This window comes from Colius striatus, chromosome 15 (genome assembly GCF_028858725.1).
Source record: "Colius striatus isolate bColStr4 chromosome 15, bColStr4.1.hap1, whole genome shotgun sequence".
Taxonomy (NCBI): domain Eukaryota; kingdom Metazoa; phylum Chordata; class Aves; order Coliiformes; family Coliidae; genus Colius; species Colius striatus.
In genome coordinates this window covers 3,053,599-3,077,326 of record NC_084773.1, presented here as the reverse complement: position 1 = coordinate 3,077,326, position 23,728 = coordinate 3,053,599, and the positions used below count along the sequence as shown (strand labels likewise).

General features: G+C 48.0%; 1 protein-coding gene across 6 annotated transcripts in view; it reads right to left on the bottom strand.

The window, feature by feature from the left end:
• FBLN2 (fibulin 2) overlaps nucleotides 1-22,771 on the bottom strand; it is a 129,914-nt gene extending 107,143 nt beyond the window's left edge. The window contains exons 1-2 of one of the 6 annotated variants that reach the window (XM_062008453.1): nucleotides 4,848-4,880; nucleotides 3,394-3,559 (exon numbers count right to left, since the gene is read on the bottom strand). The gene's annotated coding sequence lies outside the window, so the exon portion shown is untranslated. Of the gene's footprint in view, nucleotides 1-3,393; nucleotides 3,560-3,946; nucleotides 4,000-4,348; nucleotides 4,436-4,847; nucleotides 4,922-22,728 lie in introns of those variants that run through there. The other 5 variants (XM_062008452.1, XM_062008454.1, XM_062008458.1 and 2 more) reach the window with 5 other exon arrangements.
• Nucleotides 22,772-23,728: the final 957 nt, after the last annotated feature.

Below are 23,728 nucleotides of genomic sequence, written 5' to 3'. Positions count from 1 at the left end.
TTTGACTCCCCAGCTCAAGAGGGACAGGGAAGTGCTGGAGAGAGGCCAGTGCAGGGCCACCGAGATGATCAGGAGACTGGAGCATCTTCGTTCTGAGGAAAGGCTGGGGCTGTTCAGCCTGGGGGAGAGAAGGCTGAGGGGGGATCTCATTAATATTCACAGGTATTTAAAAGGTGTATGTCAAGAGGATGAGGCAGCACTATTTTTTGTTGTCTCAAGTGACAGGACACAGGGAAACCAGCACAAGCTGGCACAGAAAAAGTTCCACTTAAACATAAGGAAAAACTTTGACGTTTCAGTGAGGGAGCCCTGGCCCAGGCTGCCCAGGGAGGGTGTGGAGGCTCCTTCTTGGGAGGTTTCTAAACCCAGCTGGACACATTCCTGTGCCCCCTGATCGAGGGGAACCTGCTTTGGCAGAGGGTTGTGCTGGATGAGCTCTAGAGGTCCCTTCCAACCCTCACTATTCTGTGATTCTGTGATACCCTTCTCCATGCCTTTTCCCCCCTGGAGTGCACTAAGGCTGGACATGCTGCTGCCCCATGCTGGGAACCACTTCTCATGCTCCTGTCCCCATCCACAGCTCAGCAACAACGGGCTCCTGGCCCTAGTTTGGCTAGCTCAGCAGTCACTGCCTGTCACTGGTCACCAAAATGAGCCCACGCTGATGAAAGCCACAGGCTTTAGTGCACCCAGTCATCAACATCAGTGACAGCTCCCAGCCAAACCTTCATATCCATGGCTGGCCTGACACAGGGATGTCACATCTGGGCAAGGAAGTCAGGGATCAGTGATGGTGCTTAAACTTCTCCCTGATTTTGGATTCACTCCACAGACCTCATTAGCAAACAAGACAGACAGGAATGTACATCTGTCTCAAAGCAGACCAGGAGGTGTAATTAAGACAACTTAATTTTCATTAATAATATATTAGGTTCATAATGCACAAGAATGAAAAGGTGCCTCAGAGGGTCTGGTCTTGCTCTAATCATGCTCAGTGGGAGGAGTGGGTCCAGGCCACAAGTGAGCTGCAATTTCTTCACATCTTCATGTTTGTTTCAACAGTTTAGCTCCTTGCAGAAAGACCACAATAATGTACACAGGACAAAACAAACCACTTCTTGGAAAGCCCCTCTCAGAAGTCTCTTTCTTTTAGCTCCTCATCTGTATGAACATGGAATTAGGAAAGGAGCTCTTGGGATGTAAAATGCAGGCCCCTGTTATTAAAGGCAACATGTCACTTCCTCCAAAAGAAAGGTTAATGTGATGCCAGTGAGCTGGAAGGAAATCCAGACTTCTGATGCAAGAGAATGAGGGGAAAAGCTAAACAAAAGTAAATGCATGAGACCACATCACTATATCAGAGCTTTATCCTAAACACACAGGCTCCTGGTACTTCTAAGGGGAGATAAGAGGCAGAATAACTGAGGTTCTTTCTGCCACCAGGGATATGCGTACAACTTTGGAAACAAACACCTCAGTATGGCTCAGCCCTGGGATGGAGGGGGAAGGGGAGCTCCTGGCAGGCATAGCCCTCTCCTGGGACAGATTGTGCTTGCCCCAAGGTCAAAGGCTCATGGAAGAGACAAGCAGCCTCCAGTACTGGATGGTCAGCTAGCAACACTCTGGTTTCTTCAGGGTATGATGTCAAAAAGCCTGAAGGCAGCTGTAGGAAAGCATCTGCCCACTGTAAGTCTTTCAGCAACCACAAACATCTCTGGATAATTTAAGGGGTTGGCAGAAGCAGTTAAATCCCACCTCTCACCCACAAACTAAGGGAAGAAACTCTAAGGCATGGAAAAATTTCCAAAGAGCAGCTTGAAAGAGACAACCACCATTGTAAACATTTGTCATCTCCTGTAACAAAGGAAAGAAAGCAGCTGTGAAAGGCATGGTTGGCAATAGGCTTGGCTTGGCTTACACTGGATGCCAAATCTAAGGGCACAAGGATGACAAGGACAGCATTTTAGCCATGGAGTGAAAGCAGGTCACAGCCTGGAGATGGGATTTAGTGACTCACTCCTGCTGCAAATCCAGAGGAACGGACATTCCCAAGGCTGGGGCAGTTCTGGCAGCCTGGACTGTCCCTCCTAGGGTGGAGGAACTGTCCAGCAAAACAAAGCTAACCAAAACAAGGTAATACTGGGGCTCAGTACCAACCAGAGAGAGAACAGCTGAGAAGATGTCATTTCCACTCTGTGCTGCTGCTCTGTAGCAGCCTACCACCAGAGCCAAAAGCCAGCCTGGCACGTCTGCTGGGCTTCCAGGAGTAAAGCTACACCCATGAGCACTCCAGTCCAGGCTCCTGTGTGCTCAGGGGGCTTTGCCAGTGGGTCAACTGATCCTCAGCTGTGCTCACCCACCCAGCACTCGGGGGTGTGTGCTGCTGCTCTCTGCCATGCTGCATGTCCAGTGGGACAGAAGGTGCAGATGGCTCTGGAATGTCATCATTAATGCCAACAAGCTCATTATTGCCTCTGAAAAGCTTTTTAAAACTCACCTGGACACATTCCTGTGTGACCTGATCTAGGTGAACCTGCTTTAGCAGAGGGGTTGGACTGGATGATCTTTAGAGGTCCCTTCCAACCTCTACCATTCTATTTACCCACTATTTAGCCCAGTATAGCTTGCAAAGCAGCTTATTGCAGTATGCTCAGAGCAGCAGCCCCACAGAAATGGAGTCTCTGAGGAGCTACCATGACCTCTGCTTTCTTGTCTTTACTAGAGAAGGTAAAGCTCCAGCCACCACACTGAACTGAGCAAATCCTGCTCAGAGCCTTTCCCGTGAGACACAATACATGGACACAATTAAAATAACAGGGCTTTTGAAGAATAAGGCAGCACTGAAAAGGTTTGCCAACATGGTGATGCCAATTAAGGGTGTGATTTTTGGATGACATTTTTATACCAAAATCAGCCCTGTTAATGCTGCTGTAATTCTCCTCAACATGATTTGGAAGGTCCAGCTGACTCCATTTGGGAAAATAAACAGTTAAAAGGCACTTTTTTTGGCCTCTATAGGCCTTCATCTGCCATTAGAGGAAAATCTTACTAAAAATAGTTTCAGCCATTCCACTAATAATGGTGGTTTGTGTCTTGACAACTGTATCTTTCTGAGATAATTTTGTGACCATTAACCATATACCAGAGGCTGTAGGTTTTGTTGTTAAATGACAGTTTAACCAAGTTCTAAGCAAAGCTGTGTCTATGGGATGTACCCATAGCCTCCTTCTGCAACTGAGAGGATGAGGATGCGGATGCTCAAAACAAAGATGAGGAGCAGGAAAGGAGAGAATTCAGGTGCTGATGGTGGGATAGAAAACCCCAGGAAGGGATTGACTCACAAGCACCACCCTCATCACCTGCAAGTGCAAAGAAACTGAACTCAGTACTCACCTAACTCTGCAGCACTAACATCTTTCCTTCAGTACCCAAGGCTTAGAGAATTAAGCTCAATGCCAGCTCCAAGGGCCTTCCTGCAGATGGTACAGCCCCACAGCACGGCCTCTGGCCTCGCTCCCTGAGCTGGGCTCTGGGTGGACCAGCAGGCTCCAGCACAAGCCTTTGAGTGACAAGAGGAAGAGATAAGGTGAGGGGAGGCGCGGGGGCAGAGGACAGGCTGGCTCTCGCTCAAGCCCTGCACGCAGCAGGAGCCATTCTGCTGCCAGAGGCTGCATTTCTGACCCCATCCTGCAAGCCTGGTTCCCCAGCCGCCCCATCACCGCCCGCTGATGCGCTCTGCCAGGCAGGCAGCCGCTGCGGACTTGCCCCAGGAGTCCAAGCACACCAGCAAAACCGGCAGAAAGCGCTTTCCTCAGCTGTCCCACACAATCTCTCCTCTTCCTTTCAAACTTCGCGTTGGCTTTCGTTGAGCCCACACGATTCAAACAAGCCTGCACAACTTGGAGAGCGCCTTTAGGGAACGGTTTTGCCAGATTTTTCCCCTCACCTCCAAACGACATTTGGTTTGCCAACACTCCCACCGAACGCGGGCTGCTCTCGCCTCCACCCCGGGACTTGTTTGCAACACAGCAACGGCTCTGAAACAGCTACAGCAACTTCTTTGACAATTTGCCACTTTCAGAGCAACAACAACAAAAAGTATTAAAAGGGGGAAAAAAAGAAAGGAGAAGGAAGCAGCGCAAGGAACTTTCTGCGTGCTCGTCCCATGGCCAGCGAAGTGCTGCGGTTCGTGGCCCCGCACCGAGGGGCTGCAGCTGGCTCCGCTCCGCCCGGGGCCGGGAGCAGCGGACGTCCCGGGACCTGCCGCGGGGGCGGCTCAGCGCTGCCCCTCCGCGGAGCGCGGCCGATCCGCGCCCGGCGCTCGGCTCCCGCGCCCCGCCGCACTTACCGCTCCGCGCCGCTCCGCTCCGCGCCGCTGCGCTCGGCGGGGGAAGGGGCAGGGGGACCCCGGGAGGCGGAGGGAGGGGCCGGAAAGCTGCGGCGGGGCTGACCGGCGGCGCGGGGCCTCGGGCTGGCCCGGCACCGGGGGGCTGCCGCCGCCCCGCTCCGCACCGCGGCAGCCCCGGGCGGGAGGCGAGCGGCCGCTGTCCCGGGCAGCCCGCGGAGCTGGGCTGGACGTGCTGAGACAATGAGAGCGGCCGTTTTGTAACGTTCACGTGGAGTGGGAAAGTCTGCAGCCTGGTTCCTGGGGATTGCGGTTGAAAAAAGAAAGAAATGAGGCGCTGGGGGTGAGCGCCGAGCCCTGCGGAGGTGCTTCTCCTCCCGGGCTTCCCCAGGTTCGGCCCCTCAAGCAATCGAAAGTGGCTTCGATATTGTGCTAAGAAGCACTTTTCATTATCCTGTCGTCCCGCTGCAGCTTACCGAGATCTGAGCGACCCCAAACTTACCTGCACAGAAGCAATTGGTGATTTGGATCCTAATCTTTACATCGAGCGGCTCTGGTTGTCTTATTTATATGACAATAGAGACTGTTTATAGAAACCCATCCTGGTATAAATTAGAGACAAGTCCCTGGGAAGAACAAAGTCACTGCAGCACTATGTCATGGAGAAACCATCCCTCAGAGGGTCTTAGGAATAACCCGGGGTGCTTTCTGCCCGTCAGTGTGCCTGCAAGCTCGGGCTCGCTCCAGTGCCCTGCTTGGGCAGGGGAGCCTGTCTCAGGCTGGATGAGGAGCTCTGGGACTTCCCTTTGGGACACCCGGCTCAGCTGCCCCCTGCATTGCTGGCCCTTCACACGAGCCGTGTCCAGCCCACAGCCTGGCTGTAGGACCAGCCCCCATCCACTGCCACAAGCCCCTGGGGCAGGCAGTGCCGGCAGAGCCGGCTGGGCAGGTCTCACACAGAATCACAGAGGCTCAAGGGCTGGAGGAGACCTCGAGAGATCATCTATCCCAACCCCCTTGCCGGAGCAGGGCCACCTAGAGTAGGTCACACAGGAACTCATCCAGTTGGGTTTTGAATGTCCCCAGACTGCACAGCTCCTCCATCTTTTCACTTTTTATGGGAGGAAGAGAATGACCAAACCTCCTCCACACATCCAAGCCTGGCTGCTCATCTCATTAGATGCCCACCAAAGCTGTTGGCAGAGAATAGCTCTGCCTTCATGGGAAGCATGACCTGCTGGATCAACCCTTGGCAAAAGGGCTCTGCAGCACCAGCCTCCCCCAGCACAGGCATTGTGGCCTGCTGCCTGCAGCAGTGGAATGTAGCAGAGCACTCCTGGTCTGGATGTTGGCCTTGCCTTGCTCAGCAACCAAGGGATGGAGCAGCATCTCATGCTGCAGTTGGTGGTGGGTGCTGCCTGCTCGATCACCTTCTCCCATGACTGCTATCCTGGGGGGAGGTTCCTCATCATGCCCTGCTCCTCCTGCACTCTTCTCCTCACAGCAAATGCAGCACAGCCCAGTCTGTGCCAGCAAAAATGTACCGTCATCAGAGAAACTTTGGGGCTGCCTCTGGCTCTCTGAAGCTCCCACTCACAGGCAAGTCTGAAATCTGCACAGACAAAATGTGTGTACAATTAGGGAAAAGCAGCAGGGTAAGAATTTCCATTTCTGAATACTGTGGTATCCTGCCTGTGACACAGCCAAAGCTTGAGAAAGCAGAACTGTCTTCTCATGTGATGTTACCGTGTGTGTGGGGAGGGGGTTTGCTGTCCATTGCTGCTGGACACCCTCAGGGTCAGAGTAACTACACACAATTATTGTGTAACTTTAGCCAGAGAGAAAAATGCTATTTACTTTGTGAGGAAACAATCAGCCCTCCAAAAATTATCTGACACAGTCCTGAATTTCATCCAAAGGAGAAAAAGAAAGGATTGAAAGAGCAGAGGACTCTGATTTCTCTCTACCTCTGGGAAGATGCAATGTGAGCACTGCTGCTCTGAAGGCAGCACTTACACTCTCCTTCAGTCATCAGGTGACAGCCCATGAGTGCCAGTTGCTGTCACCCAGCTGCACTGTGAGCATCTGGGAAGCAGCAGAGCCAGCAGTAGCATTCATCTGGCCTTTGCACTGGGTCTATGGCTGAGCTGGGAGTGAGCCCACATCTACCAGCTCCCTACTCCTCACGCATGCTTGAGGAAGACCAGGGGAGGCCAACGGAGTCAACTCTAGGACTGTGATAAAACTAGAACAGGCATTACAAGAGACTCCTGAAATCACCCCAGCAGGTTTTGCTGTTCAAGCCATGCTGGCCTCAGCAAGGCAAAGTTGCTCATCAGACCAATCGATGCACATGGAGAATACTTCTGAAGCTTCCAGGCACACAAATGCTTCCTCAGATCTATGAGGAGGATGCAAGCTGCACCCCTGATTATCTCAGATCTTCAACCTGAGGTTTCCTCTCCCTGAAACACCCATTGATTTTTAGCAACACTTTTACTCCATCGACACAACCAACAAAGGCAGAGGCAGCAGCAGATCCCAACAACCAGAGCCATTAAAGATAGAAGTTACAAATCCTGCTCACCATGGGTACAGCAGCCTCTCCAGTGCTCTTGGCTATGCCTAAATGTACAGCAATGGTGGGGAGCTGCAGGAGGAAACATGACCACAGGCTCAGCATTTGTTGGTACATCCTTAGCAGAGGAGAGGTGTGGGGAATTCATGAGCAGGGTCTCAGTTTTATGTCCAGCAGCTGAGGTTAGAGCCGAAGAAGAGCAGTGGCACTGTGAGGATGGACAGCTGTGACACAGGGAGCAGACTCTACCCCTGCTCTGCCAATGATCTCCTGACATATCACCAGGACAAACCAATTCCTCCCTCTACATATCAGTGTAAAGCAGCAGTAACGGATGCCACATAGCCCCTGAGGACCTTACTGCAGAGGATAGAAACTCCTCATCACAGCAGAGCAAAATAGCTACCAAAAAAAGCCAAAATCAACACTAAAGCAAAAGATGAAGTCCTATGCTGGTGGCCTGTCCTCAGGCAGTGCTCTCACTCCATTTGCCAGAGAAAAATCATGGCTGAGAAACAGAGCAATTTTTTTAAAGATCACAAGATGACTTCAAATATTTTGCATTGACTTCGAGTGACTCTGAGGAACTAACACATCCAAGATTTCATTAAATTAAGCTAAAGGGAAATATCCATCATTTCTGAAAGAAAGAAAACTGACAAAAAAACCCAGTGTTTGGGGACTGAAAGGATAAGGCAGGTCATGTGAATCCACACAAAGATGCGGAGCAGCCGTCGTCGTTGGTGGGATTAGCACATACCCACTCAGGGACTAGCTTTGGAAAGCAAAACTTGAAAGTTTGATTCAAGGAGGAGAAATGTTCTGTTGGACTTTCATTCTGCCATTTTGTTTTGCATCTCTGATGCTCCTGAAATTCTGAGCTCTGCATTGGGTGTTGAAGGGGAGAGGGGTAGCACTGCCTCCTTCCAAGAGACAGGCAAGAAACTGAAACACATCTGTTCATGGTGCAGTTAATGCTAGAGAAAACGTGACCCTCTTAGAAGCAACTGCATCTTGTTCCAAATAAAAGCCCCAAAGAAGAAGAACCAAATCAGGAGAGAGAAGATGGGACATTTTAGGATCCATAAAATCCCACAAAACAACAAATAAATAGTCTTTAGTGTTCCCTAAGCAACAATTTTGTAAGTGCAGGCCAGCAGGAACCACAGCACCAGCATCCTCTACCTGTTTTTCTCCTGCATCTGCAAAGGGTAGGAACTCTTTTGCCACATCTCTTCTGTGACACTCTCACCCATATGGCTACAGCATGCCCGCTTTGAAGTGCTGCTGCTCTGTCTGAACAACCACCAAGCAGAGCTGAACAACTGTCAAGTGCAGGCAGGCTCAGACTGAAACATTTCCTCATATGTCCTCATCCAACCACAGGTTTTCAGAGTTTGGGGAAGATGTCACGAAGCAACAGCAAACAATGCCTACTTGTGTAAAGTCAGGCAGTCCAACAGTATGCCTTTATTGCAGTGCATGGCTTAGAAAGGTAAAAAATGAACATCTCACATAGGAAACGTATATCTTGCATTCTCTGCATTATGCAGAGTCCTGCACCTAAGGAGGAACAGCCCCCTGCACCAGGACAGGCTGGGGGTGACCTGCTGGAGAGCAGCTCTGCAGAGAGAGATCCGGGAATCCTGGTTCATAATAAACTAACCATGAGCAGCAACATGCCCTCATGGACAAGAAGGCCAATGGCATCCTGAGGGCATCAAGAAGAGTGTGGGCAGCAGGTCAAGGGAGGTTCTGCTGCCCCTCTGCTCTGCCCTGCTGAGGCCTCATCTGGAGTCCTGTGTCCAGTTCTGGGCTCCTCAGCTCCAGAGGGACAGGGAACTGCTGGAGAGAGGCCAGTGCAGGGCTACCAAGACAATCAGGGGACCAGAGCATCTTCCTTCTGAGGAAAGGCTGTGGGACCTGGGGCTGTTCAGTCTGGAGAAGAGGAGACTGATGAAGGACCTCAGTAATACTTAAAAGCTGCATGTCAAGGGGATGGGGCAACACTTTTTTTCTGTTGTCTCCAGTGACAGGACAAGGGGAAATGGGCAAAAAACTGGAACAAAAAAAAGTTCCACTTAAACACAAGAAGAAACTTCTTTGGTGTTGAGGGGAGGGATCCCTGGCCCAGGCTGCCCAGGGAGGGTGAGGAGGCTCCTTCCCTGGAGGTCTTCCAAACCCACCTGCACACGTTCCTGTGTGACCTGATCTAGGTGGGACCTTCTTTAGCAGGGGGGTTGGACTGGATGATCTCTAAAGATCCCTTCCAACCCCCATCATTCTGTGATGCTGTGAAAAGCTTCTAGCACGTGTTGCTGCTCTGAAACACCAGAGAGGCAACATTCCCACACATTTGAAACAAGAGAAAAATTGCACAATTTACAGACTAGACCAACCCAAACAAATCAATTGCAATCTATGTCTGCTATGAACCCAGCAGAGAAAAGCTCATACTGTTCTGGAGATTTCTGACCACCAAGACTCAGGAAGATTCACTGTGACCTACATGGGTAAACTCTTAACAGTAGAAAATTAAAGAAACAGCTTGCAAGAGAAGATTCCTGCAGTGCTGGATGAATGCAGGGTGAGAATTACCTACTTGGGTAGTTTAGGGGGGAAACAGCATCTCTCTTTCTTTCTCATCAGCCAGTTTTTCTGCAGGTATTGGGTTAAATTCAATACTGTACCCATTCAGTGTCCTTTAGAGGAAGTGAAATCGTACATGGGGGAAACAGAGTAAAGCATAATTCTTGGAGCAAGGAGCACGTGTGCCCAACAGTGACTTGCTGTTAATTTAATGTACTGACAATTATAACCAGCATTTGAGAAGGTATTCTTTCAGACTCTGACATTTTACTGCAAGTGTCTGAGGAACATACCCAAAGCTAAGATCAAAGGGCTCTTCAAGACAAATGGCAGGCGAATGGTCTCTGTCTTGGAACCTGACTTGAAACTATTCCATGTTCTCAAATTGTTTCACCATCAATAAGTACACAATGGGAAGCATGGCTGTCAGAAACCAGCACGCTGATGCCAGCAAATGTCACAGCATCAGTGAATTTTCAATCTGCAGATGCTACTGAGACAAATGCTCTGCCAAGACGAGCTCTTCCTTTACCCTATAGCCATAGAAACAGGTACAAAATACCCTCTTCTAGCACTTGTTACCTTCATTATTGGTCACATGTGAAGTTCCCAAGAAACCCCGGCCCAGCATGTCAATCCCACTTTGGTTTGCACTAATTTCTGATGAAGCAGTAGTGACTCCAATCTGACATTCATACAGATGTGCAGTGAGCAGATGGAGCTGCATTTTCCCCATTCATCCCTGCTGGCAATCTCCCATTTCCTCCTGGCCATCCCAGTTCCTCTCACAGGATCTTCTGTACCTGAACATTTTGAGAGTGAGGAAGTTGTAAATGCAACTGAAGCAACAAGTTTCATTTTATTGTGCTCTTTTTTTTTTTGGAACCAATTGACCTTGAAAGTTTTCACAAACCAAATGAAGCTCCAGCTCTTTTTGTGGTGGTGGTTGAGCTGACTGATGCAGACTGTTGAAATCCACTTCAGATTTGCTACAGCAAGTTGCATGCAGGTTGTAAACAAAACAAACCCAATATCCAAGAGAAGAATGACCTCCAAGGTCCTGCATCCTGTGAAGCTGCCCTCCTCTGAGCACACCCTGCATTTTGAAAGGGTAACAGTATTGAGATGTCATTTCAGCAGAACATTACAAATACTGAGGGTTGCCAACTAGGACCCAGAGCCCACAGGCTCTTTCTGTGTGGGCTCTTTTTATGTGGGTTTTTGCACCCACGTCCAGCTCCACTAACGTCAGCAGGGCTCTCTGTGGGTGCAGAGACCTGTCAGCACTGCACTCAGCCTTGCTGGATATAGCAGTAGGTAGGATGCAGGACAGCAGCCAACCTGAAAGCCAGGATGGCTACAGGTTATAAGAAGAAAGTAAGCAAGGGGAAGTCAGCAGCTGGACCATGAGTAGGGCTGGGACACCCTGCAGAGCTGTGCAGGCTCTACACTGTTCTAAGTCTGGAATCCTCTTACAGTTTTGTCCCCTATGGATGCATGTCAAGAGATAGTAACTTGTCTGGAGAGGATGTACTGACAGGGCAAATAAGCAGCATTGCCCAGAGCTATACAGAGCAAAGGAAGAATTAAAGGGTTAGGGCATATCCCAATAGACATGGGCTGAGCAACCAGGCAGCAAAACCAGGAGAGGGACTGACAGCAAAGGAAACAGAGATAGCAAAGAGGCCCTGTTTGATAACATGAGACCGTTGCTTCTCCAGGTCCAGTTTGGATGGGGCATGAGCTCAGGGTGCTGCCAGGGGCTCAGGACAGCCATGGCTCTGTGCCCTGACAGCCTCTGATGCTGCACAGTGAGGAGAAGCACAGCAACCACCTGCCAGGGAAGGAGGAGGGATGACATGGAGGGGCTGCAGGGACATGTAGCCAGCCCCAGGCAGGATGGTGGGGATAATTTTAAGCTCTCCCTTAGATTTGTGGGGGCTTTTTTCTTTCTAATCCCCCTTTCAGTGCAAGCAAGGACTTGCTGGGCTTTTAACCTGAAGTAAACTGCTATTTTCTGTAATTCCTTTCCTTAGATATTTAGTTTACAAACCTCCCCACTGCTGAAGCTTAACCTGCTCATCTTCTACTGCCAGGAGCTTTTCCCTTTGTGGAAATATTTCTGCTCACAGCAGTGTGGTGACTCATACTTGTATGGCCACCTTAAAATGAATAATTGCTGCCAAGTTGAGCACGTATCCATCTCTGCAGTATCCTGTAGCTATCAGGAAGAGCTGCTGCTGCTGGAGTTAGTGTCTTTGCCCATTTACACCCTGCCCATGCATCAGAACTCCCCGAAATGGCATTATGTTCATTCATCACACCACAGACAGCCCTGCAGGCACCTCCTTGTGCACTCATATTTCTGCTCTTGTAGACTCTGGGGTTCACTCCCACACGCACAGCATCAGTTCTGTGTGCTTTTCACATGTACCAGCCCATGCAGGATCTTTCTTTCCTTTCCAAACTATACATTAATTTTTCTTTCTAGACCTGAATATTCTAATCCAGATTCCAATCTCAAGCTTGTCATCCCCATAACACACTCCATTATCAATCCAAAAGAGGAAGATTGTGTCTTCATCCTTGAAACAAGGTGTGATTTCCATGTGCTACTTCTGTGTTTCAGTGCATGGGAAGCACCATTTCCCAAGTTTCTGCTTTGCTCTCTGGAATTGTCAACTGCCTTTGCCCACTCCCCAAGTTGCCAGAAACATACAGCCCTTCAAAACCACTGTAATCACAAAGAAGACTCATCTCTAGTGCTCACAAGTGCAGAAGGAAACACTGTTTAAGACATACACAGTTCTCTGCTCTCCAGCAGAATCCCAAATCCCAGCAGCACTTTACACCACCTTGTTAACAGAGGCTGTTTCTTTGTCTCATCTGCTCCATCTCTCACATATGACTTGCACACAGGAGCCTGTTCTCACCAGCATGTGCACTGTTGTGGGGAACCTGATGTGACCCCAGCTATGGTGCCACATGAGACTAAGGCAGAGACTGCCACTGCTGATGAGAGGTTTTTGGCTCAGCTTGCACAGCCAGAGACCTGCAGCACAGAGACCTGTGCATTTGGAAGATACAGCATGGTCCCCTTTGACAAAGGAGTGTGTAAACCCTTATAACTACTTGACACAGATGACTGTTTTCCTCTGGTGGATAGCTCAAATAAGAGTGTTTTTATTGAGGCCAAGAATGCAGGGTCCAAGCCCTACTAACATCCTGTCCTTGTAATAAGTACCTACTGTACAAACAAGCCACTTGAATGGCTATTTCCCCAGATGTCACAAAGTTGCCCCCTGTGCAGGTTTGATGCTGCCTCTTCTCCCCAAGGAGCACGACAGGCAATGCCTTTCCCTGATACCTTTCAGTAGCTATTGCAAACCATTATCATTAAAGCATCCAAGAAGCTGCCCTAATCTGGATGTGGAGCCAGTCTGGAGGCTGGCAGAGCTGTGCCACACTGGCTGCTCTGCCCTTCAGTAACAAACCAACGTGGGGACAGATGTGGCACCAGCTGCTGGTTTTACCACTAAGTCTGTCTCTTGATCCCAACTAGGCAGTGGTGGCCACCACTAGAACATAATTTTGGGGGTTTCCCCCCCCCCAAAGTTATTGTCTGGTAAAAATCATCAGCTTCAGGCTTTCAACACCTTTCCCACAGAAAACCAGCCTTGCCCTAAACCAAACCAACTAGGTTAGAAGCTAACCTACTGTTTCTTAGCATGCAATTGTCACTGCTGATTTCCTTGCTTGTTTTAAAATGCAAATGAGGCAAAGAAACAAGTAAAGTTGTATTTTGATTGCTGTGGGGAAAGGGGTGACTGTCACCAAGTGCTGACAGACAATATCTCTCCTCCAGCCAGGAACAAGGCCTCACATTAGAGGCTTCCCAAATTGGATAAGGTGTGGAGCTAATAAAAACTTGAATCAGCCTAGAGCCCTGATGATTAAATCTTGGAAAGCTGGAGGCCATGTGAGCCGGTTAAGACTGACTTCTACCATGATGGATCTCTAACCACATGTGAAAGTTATCATCTAGTGAGGCAAAACATCCCTGTTGTTGGGCAGCAGAGACACACAGCAAGCCAAGTTCTTCGTAAAACCATCTCAAGAGCCCCACAGGGACTATTTGGAGATGTCATCCTGCACAAATATACCCAGTTCACACAAAATCAGCTTGGTTCAAAGTTAAGAAGTAGTCACAACGTTACCTACTCTGGAAAATCCAACTGAGATGTTTCCTTTTGGGTTTTTTCCTACTGCAGCTTTGGAGCTGGATCCATGCAGCAGATATTCACATGCAGCACATATTTCTCTGCTGAATTTATGGATGATGCTGCGTAGGAAAGTAACAAGGCTGTAATACTATGTGGCCCTGGTTACTTTGCACTCAAAGGCCAACTCTTGATTGCCTTGGATGTAATTCTCCTGTTACTACTGAAGGGAATAGATGACCCTATAAAACCGACAGCAGCAACGCCCCTTTCACAGCTGTCTCCAGTTTCTCTCCTGAAATTTGGCTGGGTGTTTTTGTCAAGATTCAGAACACAGATGTAAACTGTTTAGGGATATTCCTATATCCCTGTTTCTCCTCAACAGTGCCAGAGAGAATGAAAATTGTGGTGCTTTAGTTTTATAACAATCAGAAAGAAAAAAAGAAGAAGAAAAAAAGTCCCTGTGCAGTAAGGGTCTGACCTGTAGCAGGCTGGGCTGTTCTCTTCACATATTATGGGCTCTGGGCAAGTGTTGCTCTGAAGAAGTTCTCAGGCAGCAATAGGCAGAACCTCAACTGCCCACAGATTCCATTCCAGTGGTGTCCAATGTAAGAATCACATAATCCCAGAATGATAATCCCTGCAGAGCTCATCCAGCCCAATCCCCCGTTAATGCAGGTTCCCCTCGATCAGGAGGCACAGGAACACATCCAGGTGGGTTTGGAAACCTCCTGAGAAGGAGCCTCCACACCCTCCCTGGGCAGCCTGGGCCAGGACTCCCTCAGCTCAACACCAAAGTAGTTTCTCTTCATGTTCAAGTGAAACTTTCTGTATTTCATCTTGTGTCTGCTGCCTCTTTTGCTGTCACTGGCCACCACATCAGAAAGAGCGTCCCCATCCTCTTCCTACTCGTCCTTTAAGTGTTCATCAGCATTGATAAGATCTGTCCTCAGCCTTCTCTTCTCCAGGGTGAACAGTCCCAGGACTCACAGCCTTTCCCCATAAGACAGCTGTTCCAATCCCCTGATCATCTTGGTAGCCCTTTGTTTGATTCATTCTTTTCTTTGTTGTTGAGATCTGATAACTGATGTTACCAAAGCAGTGTGGTCCCTGCTCATGAGAAGGGCCCCACTTACCTGTGTTATCTGCTCACCTCCAGGCTCATCTCAAATAACTACACTGTTCCACACTTTGCCCTTGCACAGGGGATAAGGAGAGAGGAAAAACCCCAGAGTCCACATGTGGAGCCTGTACAAAACCCAGCCACCAAAGGAGAATCTCTTTTCCCCCTCCCTGATTTTAACATAAGCCAAGTATTATGAGGAGGAGAGAGTGCCACACAGCTGCCAAAGGCAAACTGGTGGGAGTAAGGGTGCCCATTGAGATGTGCCCTGGTTCAGGGGGCTAAGATGAAGGGAAAACACATGAGTAGAGCTGACAGACCCCTGAGGAGGGGACTCTGCCAGAGCAGTGAGCCTCTGACCTCAGGGGAGAGTGTCAGATTGGGGAATAAGGGACCAGCTGGAGTACAGTCTCCCAAGATGAGTGAGTTACAACTCCTGCCATATAAAATAACAGAAGTAGGAGTGGAGAGAGCGTACCCCTGCAGCCACAGCCATCCTTCCTGCCTCCTGGCACCCATCTTCACTCTCTGCTCTTGGAGCAGCTCTGGAGCAGCACAGTGGCTTTCACTGCGTACGGTTCCCACACCAGAAAGCTGCTTCCTTGTTTATCCTTGTACTGGGTGTCCGTGTGAAGGCTGTGGGGGCCTCTGTGAGGAAAGACCAGGGCTCATTCCAGCAGCCTCTGCCCAAGCCCCACTGCAGCCCTCAGGGAAGCTGGTGGGTCTGCAGGGAGAGGTTAAGAAAATACCACACTGCTTTGTGAAAAAGAAGTGCTAGAAACAGCCCTGTGACACCTAGGACAGGGGAGGAGGAGGGGAGAAGCTGTTTCAGGTTTTGGCTTCTGACTGTCTCTGCTTTTATCAGCAATAAATTAATTTTTCCCAATGATTGCAACTCCAACAGCAAACAGGGAACATCAGTCACCTAGGAAGGGGAAAAGGTAATGAAGATTTCCCTCTGAAGCATTATCTATGTGAGGTAGCACAAAACAAGGTGCTGGAAATTAATGTCATGAAGGTTTTCTATTTGTGACAACTGTGATGAGGAGTAGCTCCTACTCCTCATGGCTTTGGAGAAAGCCAAACCAAAGGCCAGTACCACACTAGCCTGGACCTCCAGTCACAAGCAGCTCTGGCTCACCTTTAGTCACACTGCTGTTGAATTTCACCCTGAGGTGTTGCATGCAAGGTGAAGTTAATCCCTTATTTATCTTACAGGGGAGCTGTGAAGTTTAATCAGAGCTTGGGAACAGCTCAAAGATCCTCTGATGCCAAACCCTGTGGCAGAGAAACTCGTGTTTCCAACCCTGCACCCAGCCATTGCCTCACATTTAGAAGTTTTCCAGCAAAATTTTAACAGTCTCCACACAAGGGCTAAATTTAAGCTGGATGTTATTTAAGAAATTACTATTTCTTTTTTAATGAGACATGTCTGTGTGCAAAGCACTTCACGGGAAGTGTGTGTGGGTGCGAGGAGTGGGAGAGAGCTGTGAATAGACTGGAGTTCTTCAGCAGTTACTGAAAGTCTGCTCGAGACATACATTCATCCTCAGCTCTTAGTTCTGAAGTTTTAAAAGCGTGTGCAGACCTGAGCTGGTGCTGTCTTGTTTGTTTTGTGTGGATCTTTATCTTCAAATAATACTTTGGCTTACACAAGGCATTGCCAAAGAGGGAGAGAGAGAGAGAAAGTCTCCTACCTTGCTGTGGCATCAGCACAGCATTCAATAAACTGCATCTCGATACAATAATAGTTTAAAGTTTGTTTTCCAAACAAAACTGTTGTTTGCCCATAGTAATGTAAATTTGCAGTTTGGGAGGGAAAAGATTTCAAGATCTCCCCAAAGGAGAGATTTAATTGTAAAACAAAGCACTAAGTATGACATTTAGCTGAGATTGTAAAGGCTACAGTAATTAAAAAAGACTGAAACATATGGTGCACTTCATGAGGGTGGTTAATATGATCTCCCAAACAGAACCTCTTTGGTTACTGAGAAGAAACAGGAAAACACCACTATTCTCCTCGGATTGAATCATAAAAGAAACCTTTGCTTTAGTCCTAGTGAATCAGGAATGGCACTACCATTTCAGTTCAGTTAATCTGGAGGAGGATGATTTCCTTTCATCTGCTAAGACAGACATAAGCTGCAGTTGTGATCTATTAATGCATTTACAATATGATATGAGGGAAGGAAATTGTCATTAGTGGCTTGTAATAGTCTGCCAGCTGATGCCAGCACGTGATAGTGCCATGCTTCAGCTGGAGAAGTGTCAGATAATCAATACTTACAGTATTTTTAGAGCATCCTCTCTAATCACAAGGTTACATTTCAGTGATGTTAGAGTTGTAACACGGACCACAGAAGGCCTTTGTCAGCAGGCTCTTTGACAGGCTTCTAACTGGAGATGTTGCAATGCAGTCAAATCCCATAACAGCAAACGTGGAGATACAAACAAAACCAAACCCACACCAACAACAAACTTGTGTAATCAGATAACACATAGAAGCTGAAAGCCAAATCCTTAGCTGGTATTAACTAGCACAGCTCTAGTACATCTACATTCACTTTCAATTCTGGGCTCAGTTCTTATTATTTCATAGTTTTTAAGCTCTACCTTCCCACTTCAAGGTGCAGAGAAAAAGACTATAAACTCCAAGCTACCAAACAGTTTGAAACTATGTTTTGTGAAAATCTCTACTTGGTTAATACCCATAAATGCCTTTTCCAAACATTTACATCTCTTGCTGATGCACATCAGTCGAGTACACTGGTAAAGTGTGTGTTTCTGATGCTATGTCAGTGCCTGCTGGCTATTTAAGCCTCCCTGCTAAGAGGGCGTTATGAGTGAAACTAAATGTGATGAATGTTTGGAGCTTTTTGGCTTTCTGGAAGATAGTCCAAAAGGAAGCCAAGGAAAAAGGTGAGGTTTTTCTTTCTGCTCCTTGAAAGTGCAGTCATAAAAATTAAAATATCAGCAAAAGGCCAAAAAAAGAGCAGATATGAAAATACATGTGACTGCTGTTGTGCCAAACACTGTTCAGTATCATGCACTTGGCCCTGAGAGCCTGGCACGTGATATATGCCTGATATATTGCATATATGTCATGCTACATAAAATGTATGACAATAAGACTATCTGATGCTGGGCTCATGCTTGTTACTAGTGCAATATCTGATAGCACCAGGGAAGATGACATCCATCACACGAGCACACAAATATAGCATTGACTGGGGTAATGGATGAAAGCTGGAACACAGGGAGTTCCACAAGTTAAGGAAAAACCTCTTTACTGTAAGGGTGAGAGAGCCCTGGCCCAGGCTGCTCAGGGAGGCTCCTTCCTTGGAGGTGTTCAAAACCCACCTGGACATGTTCCTGTGTGACCTGATCTAGGCAGGACCTGCTTTGGCAGGAGGGTTGGACTGGATGATCTTTAGAGGTCCCTTCCAACCCCCACCATTCTCTCATTCTGTGATTGACCAAGAACCCTCTTCCTCAGCCCAAACACCCATCACCACACAGAGCTCCTTCCCTGATGTCCTTTTAAAATGGCCCCAAATTCACAGTTCAGCCACAGTGCTCTTGATAAATGTCAGCACCCAGGAGCATATGCTGTAACCACCACACTCAGCCTAACAGCAAGCTCCATCCTCTCACTGCAGCAGGCAGGAGGGCTGATTCATCCCCAGAAATTTATTGATTCAAAGTGGCACTTTCAAAGGGAAGGAGAGGAATGTTGGCACATTTCTTGTGCAGGGTAGCCTGAAACTCATAGCCCACCGCCCCAAGTATCTGAGACATAGTTGCCCAGTTAAATAACATCACTGGTGGGAAGGATGGGCTGATCTGTCAGACCTGCAGAGCAACAAATGTGGGTAACAGCAGCAGTTAGAAGAGCAAGTGCATAGCAACAAGTAGCCCAAACATATAGCAAAGGAAGAAAAACTCTTCCCTGAGATAAACCTTTCCTGAAAAAGTAATATCAAGCTCATAAAAGCTGGCAGTTTGTTTCTCTTACATTTTTCTTCTTCTGTATAAGATGGAAACAAAACAGAAAGTAGAGGATGATTTCTCTAGTATTGAAGTCCTTTCTGACTGTGACTATTTCTGGATTCCCTAAACCCAACATTTGCAGTTTCATCCCAGGAGAAAATTGTGTGGTTTGCATTTTTTGGGGCGAAAAATTCTCAGATGAATCCGTCCAGATTTGGATATAAATGCCTTTCAGGCTCAGCTTCCATCACAATGGCAAGTCTTGATTGTGACTCCCCAACTGTCTGCAATCTTCAGTAATTGGAGCAGCCTGTAGGTATTCTTTCAAGTTGGGTATGTTTCATTCATTTGAGTATGAGCTGAAAGGCAAAAAATAGGTTCTCTTCTACCAGATGCCTTATTTAGATGTGATTTACATAAGGGAAGAAAGTGTGAGAAATACCAATGTTTGCATTTTGAACATGATTTCGGCACGTCTGTCGTGGTTCATTCATCTGCTTTTTGGCTCTTCAGTACATTTAGTTCACTTTTATTTGACTGCACAAGCATATGGGTCTCATTAGCTTAATGGCAAGCTTATTTATTCTTCATCCTTGCTGGCATTTTTTCACTGCAGTGGTGGGTTGAGTGCACTATGGTTGTGTTCAAAATTGTCCATACTATGGCTGACCTGATTGGTAACTCACTGATCCTGGCTAAATACCAGCAGAGGCTTTGGAGAGGGAAGGCTATCAAGGAGGGCTGCAAGTGTTCCCTGAAGCTGACTTGACTCGTAGCCTCCAGGTGTTCATGTTCTGAGCAGGCTGCCTTGGCTCTGATGCTGCCACATAGAAACCAACTCTTAGTGTTCTGTCTGCAACCAAACAGTGACATTACATATCCTACCTGAGCAACCAGGCAAAATGTCAGAGAGCAGATGCTGGATGTCCCCAGCTTAACAAAGGCATTCTGTGGGCTGGTCACTGCCCTGGGTGACACTGGGGTGCCACAGATGCCTCCCTGGAGCCCATGGAAAAATCCAGCACAGAGATGGGGCAGCTATTATGTAGGCCAATGGCCACCTCTAGCTTTGGATTCTGCTCCATGACAGTTTTCCTTAGGAATCTTCCCTGGGTGAGTTCAATGGGAGCATGGCTTTAACTTGAATAGTGTCGGAGTAGCAGACCTTTTATCCTTTCTCTTTCCTGAAGGGAGATGTAGGTAGAGATATATATAATCATTAAATGACTAAGCCAGCTCTTGGGATACAGAATAAACCATGTGCTTCAACAGCCTCCAAGGCCCTCAGAGAGGAGGTGGGAAAGGAAGGAGTGCTGCTTGGGAAAAGCTACTGAGAAAATCAAAGTGACTGCCTTTGCTAAGGAAACACTGCAACAGCCATTTAACACTCCGGGCTGAGCTCACACGTCTAGGAAGTATGTGGGTAATTTACCACTTATCAAGCATTAGTGTTGCATCGAGCCTGGCAGCTCATAACCACAGACCTGCTAGATATTTGCAAAATCTCTCAGAGCAGATCTCATTTTTCACTCTAATCCAACTGATTAAAAAAGAATGACTCGGTTCTGACCTCCCTTGTAAGACATTAATGCTACTGCTTCCACTGCCATTTGGATTTCTCTGTTTGCCTTCCTCTCACCACGGGCTCTGAGTGGCTGTGGCAGGACCAGAGGCTCCTTCCAGCAGCAATCCTTGGTGCTTGCTCTCCCTCACAGCTGCTGGATGCCTGGCTGTTGTTGAGCTACCCTCAGACTTTGCTGCTGTAGTGGTAACAACTTGAAAGCATTAACACCCACCTGACCTTCCAGAGAATGCTGAAAATCACAGCAAGTGAATTTCCTGGCTTACCAAGTGGTGGTGAACAGCCACCCTGTCAGCTTCCACACAGGAGTCCCTCACTTTATCTGTTGTTCCATCCATGCTGACAAGGTTGAAATGTGAAGCAGGCTGCAGAGATGGAGGGCTTTGTTTCAAAGCTCCCACAACCCCCTGGCCACTGAGGCTTTCTGTCAGGGGCCACTGAAAAAAACAGAGATTTGGCTCAGCTGCCCTCCTTGTGCTTCCCAAAACAGGTAACTCTCCAGAGCTCATCTTATCAAACTCCATCTTGTAGCCTACCAAAAATATCTTCTCATTTAAAGTCTGCCTTTTATGTTATACACAAGAGCGTAATTTCTGCAAGGAGCTACTGTGTGTAATACAAAGAGAAATAACATGAGAAGGGTTAAACAGAAAATTGCTTTTGTTTCAAGAAATCAGTTCCATGACAAAGAGCCATCAGCTTCCTGAAGCAGATGTATTGTTTCCTTTCAAATGTCTGCCTATAGCCAGCAGGAATATCTAAAATCATTTCACTAAAATAGACAAAAGAGGGAAAAAAACAATAACACTCTCTAAAATAAAGTCTTCTGTATGCAAGAGCAAGTGAAGGTGATAGGTTTTTACAGCAGAGGAACATCCCCAGGGCCCAGGGGATGGCTTATCCAACCTGTCCTACTCCTTGCTCTCTTCTGCACCTTCCAAACCAGAGGCCCCATCAGAGCTGGGGGCATTGGAGTGATCAGGAGTTTGTATCTGACCTCTGCTGAGCAGTCCCATGGAGAGCAGGAGGGTGCTCAGAGGCCAATGTCTGTTTAACTTGAGGAGACAGGGCAGAATTCTGAGCATTTATTCCCAGGAACATTTGGGTTTGCATAAATGAGTGGTTACACCCCAAGCACATCCCAAAGGCAGACGTGCATTTGGAAGGCCAGCCATGCTGCAGTCCTCCCTCCCTCCAGCACCTGGGCATTGCACTGTCATTGTTATCTGGCTTTTGTAGCCTTCCACGTCCATCCTGGGCTGTGATTTAAATGGTGTCTACTGTAAAAGCATCTAATAAGGGGTCATTGGTAGAGAGAACCATGAAATACTATGCTATTCTTACACAGAAGTCTTAGAGAATGTGATAAACAATAAACCTGCTCATCACCCAAACTTGCCCCTGGCATCCAGATTACCCAGGGCAAGTTAGGAGCTCAGGAGCAACAGCATAGATGGTCTAGAAAGTGGCAAAAAGGCAGAAGCACTCTCTGGTCAGTTATTCCCACCAGCCTGGGCTGAATGAAAAGTGCCAACTGATAGAAGTGCTGGGCATGGGGTGCCACCTCCCCCACACCAAGCACAGACCTCCGAGGGCTGTGGGAGGAGGCATGAGGCAGTGGTAGCCCACCCTGAGCTCAAACCAGCCACTGCCTTGGCTCCCTTCTGCCATTTCCACACTCCATCTTAATAGATGACCTTAAAACACAGGGGTTAACATCACCCAGCCAGAAGAACATAAAGCAGTGGGTTGCTGCCACGCTTGAAGCTTTCCCCAGCTCTGAAGCGTTGTGCACAACTATCAGCTTCACAGGAGCTGGGACACGAGCAGGGAAGCAGGAGGTAACATCATTATGTACCAGTGCAGAGAAGAGGGGAAAAGAGGCTCACTTGAAATTCTGTTTGTGCTTCTGGCATGGCAGTAAGGAGTGCAGTGAAAATGCCAGGGCAGCTCTGAGGCTGCAACATGGGAGAATCTTGCTGAAATAGCAGAAACTGGAAAACAGAACTAATGAAGCAGCTGCCATCCCAATACCGTTAGTACTGAGGCTGCGTTCTCTCCAAACTCAGGCTTGCAGGCAAAGTCAGCAGTGGTTTTAGTCGTACAAGGAATGCTGAACAGAGCATTAACTTGGTCTGCTGTGACACCAGCTAGCCCTCCTTCGGGGTGAGGCAATGTGAGCATTAACAATGAGACAGTGCACTTCTGGGCTGATGAAACACGGAGGCATCACAATCCAAAGCTCCCAGTCCAAGCCCAAGGAATCTCCTCCACACCCACAGTCCCACTTTGGTTTCCTACCTGCCCTTACACAGGGGATGGTGTGTGTTGTGTCCTGGTTCAAGCTCAGCAAGCTGTCCTGTATCTCTTTAAAGGAATCCGGCCCAATGTTAGGAAATGTTCCCTTAATATTTCGAGAATTAATGACACATGAGTAATGCAGTGCTCTGATCCAAGAAATGTTCCAGGATACTTTCAGATTATCAAGTTTTTCCAAACACCTAATTTCACTAACTACCCACAAAATATCAGGATTGACTAGTCATCCTCTGAGGAAGTAGCCATTGTAGTTTGAGGAGCCAAAGCAGCCGAGGCCCCTGCAGTCAACTGCTGGGCTCCCCAAAGGTGCAGGGGAGGGGATCATGAGCAGGCATCTGCAACGTGTGCCCTCACTCCCTGGAGGCTGTGCAGCTTCTGAAACTCACTTGGACAAGTTATTTGCATTAACTTAGACTTTGCAAAGAAGCTGTCCCGAGGCAGATGGGCAGAAAGCTGCACACCGGCATGTTCCCACTCTCTCTGCAGAAGCATCCACCGTGTAGTGACAGGTCTGTTTGCTTCTACCTTGTCAACCACACCACTTCTATTAACTAAAAGCCTTCTCCTAATCAGCATCTTTTGGAGCTGAAGAGTTTTGAGAACTCAGAAGATGGTACAGGGTTACTTAATGAATTGCATGTTTTGTCCAGCTTCTGCTAGTCTGGGCTTTTTAAGGATAGCACTCATCAGTCTGCCCTGCTCAGTGATGTCTGTTGGCTGTGCCATATCTCTCACCAAGATGTTCATGTGGTTGTGTTACAGTGTGTGCAGCTTCATAAAGCCTGAAGTTTCCTACCACAGGAATGGCTGCAGATACTTGACTCTGCTGAGTCTGATGTGCTTTCCTTGTTGAGGTAACTAGACTTAGCACGAGTTACCACCGAGGGGGTCGATAAGTGACTGCTCTCCAGTTCAGCTGCATTTCTCTTTCCCTTCACAACCATCACTGACAGTTGCTAAATCTTGTGGTGAGGACACCAGC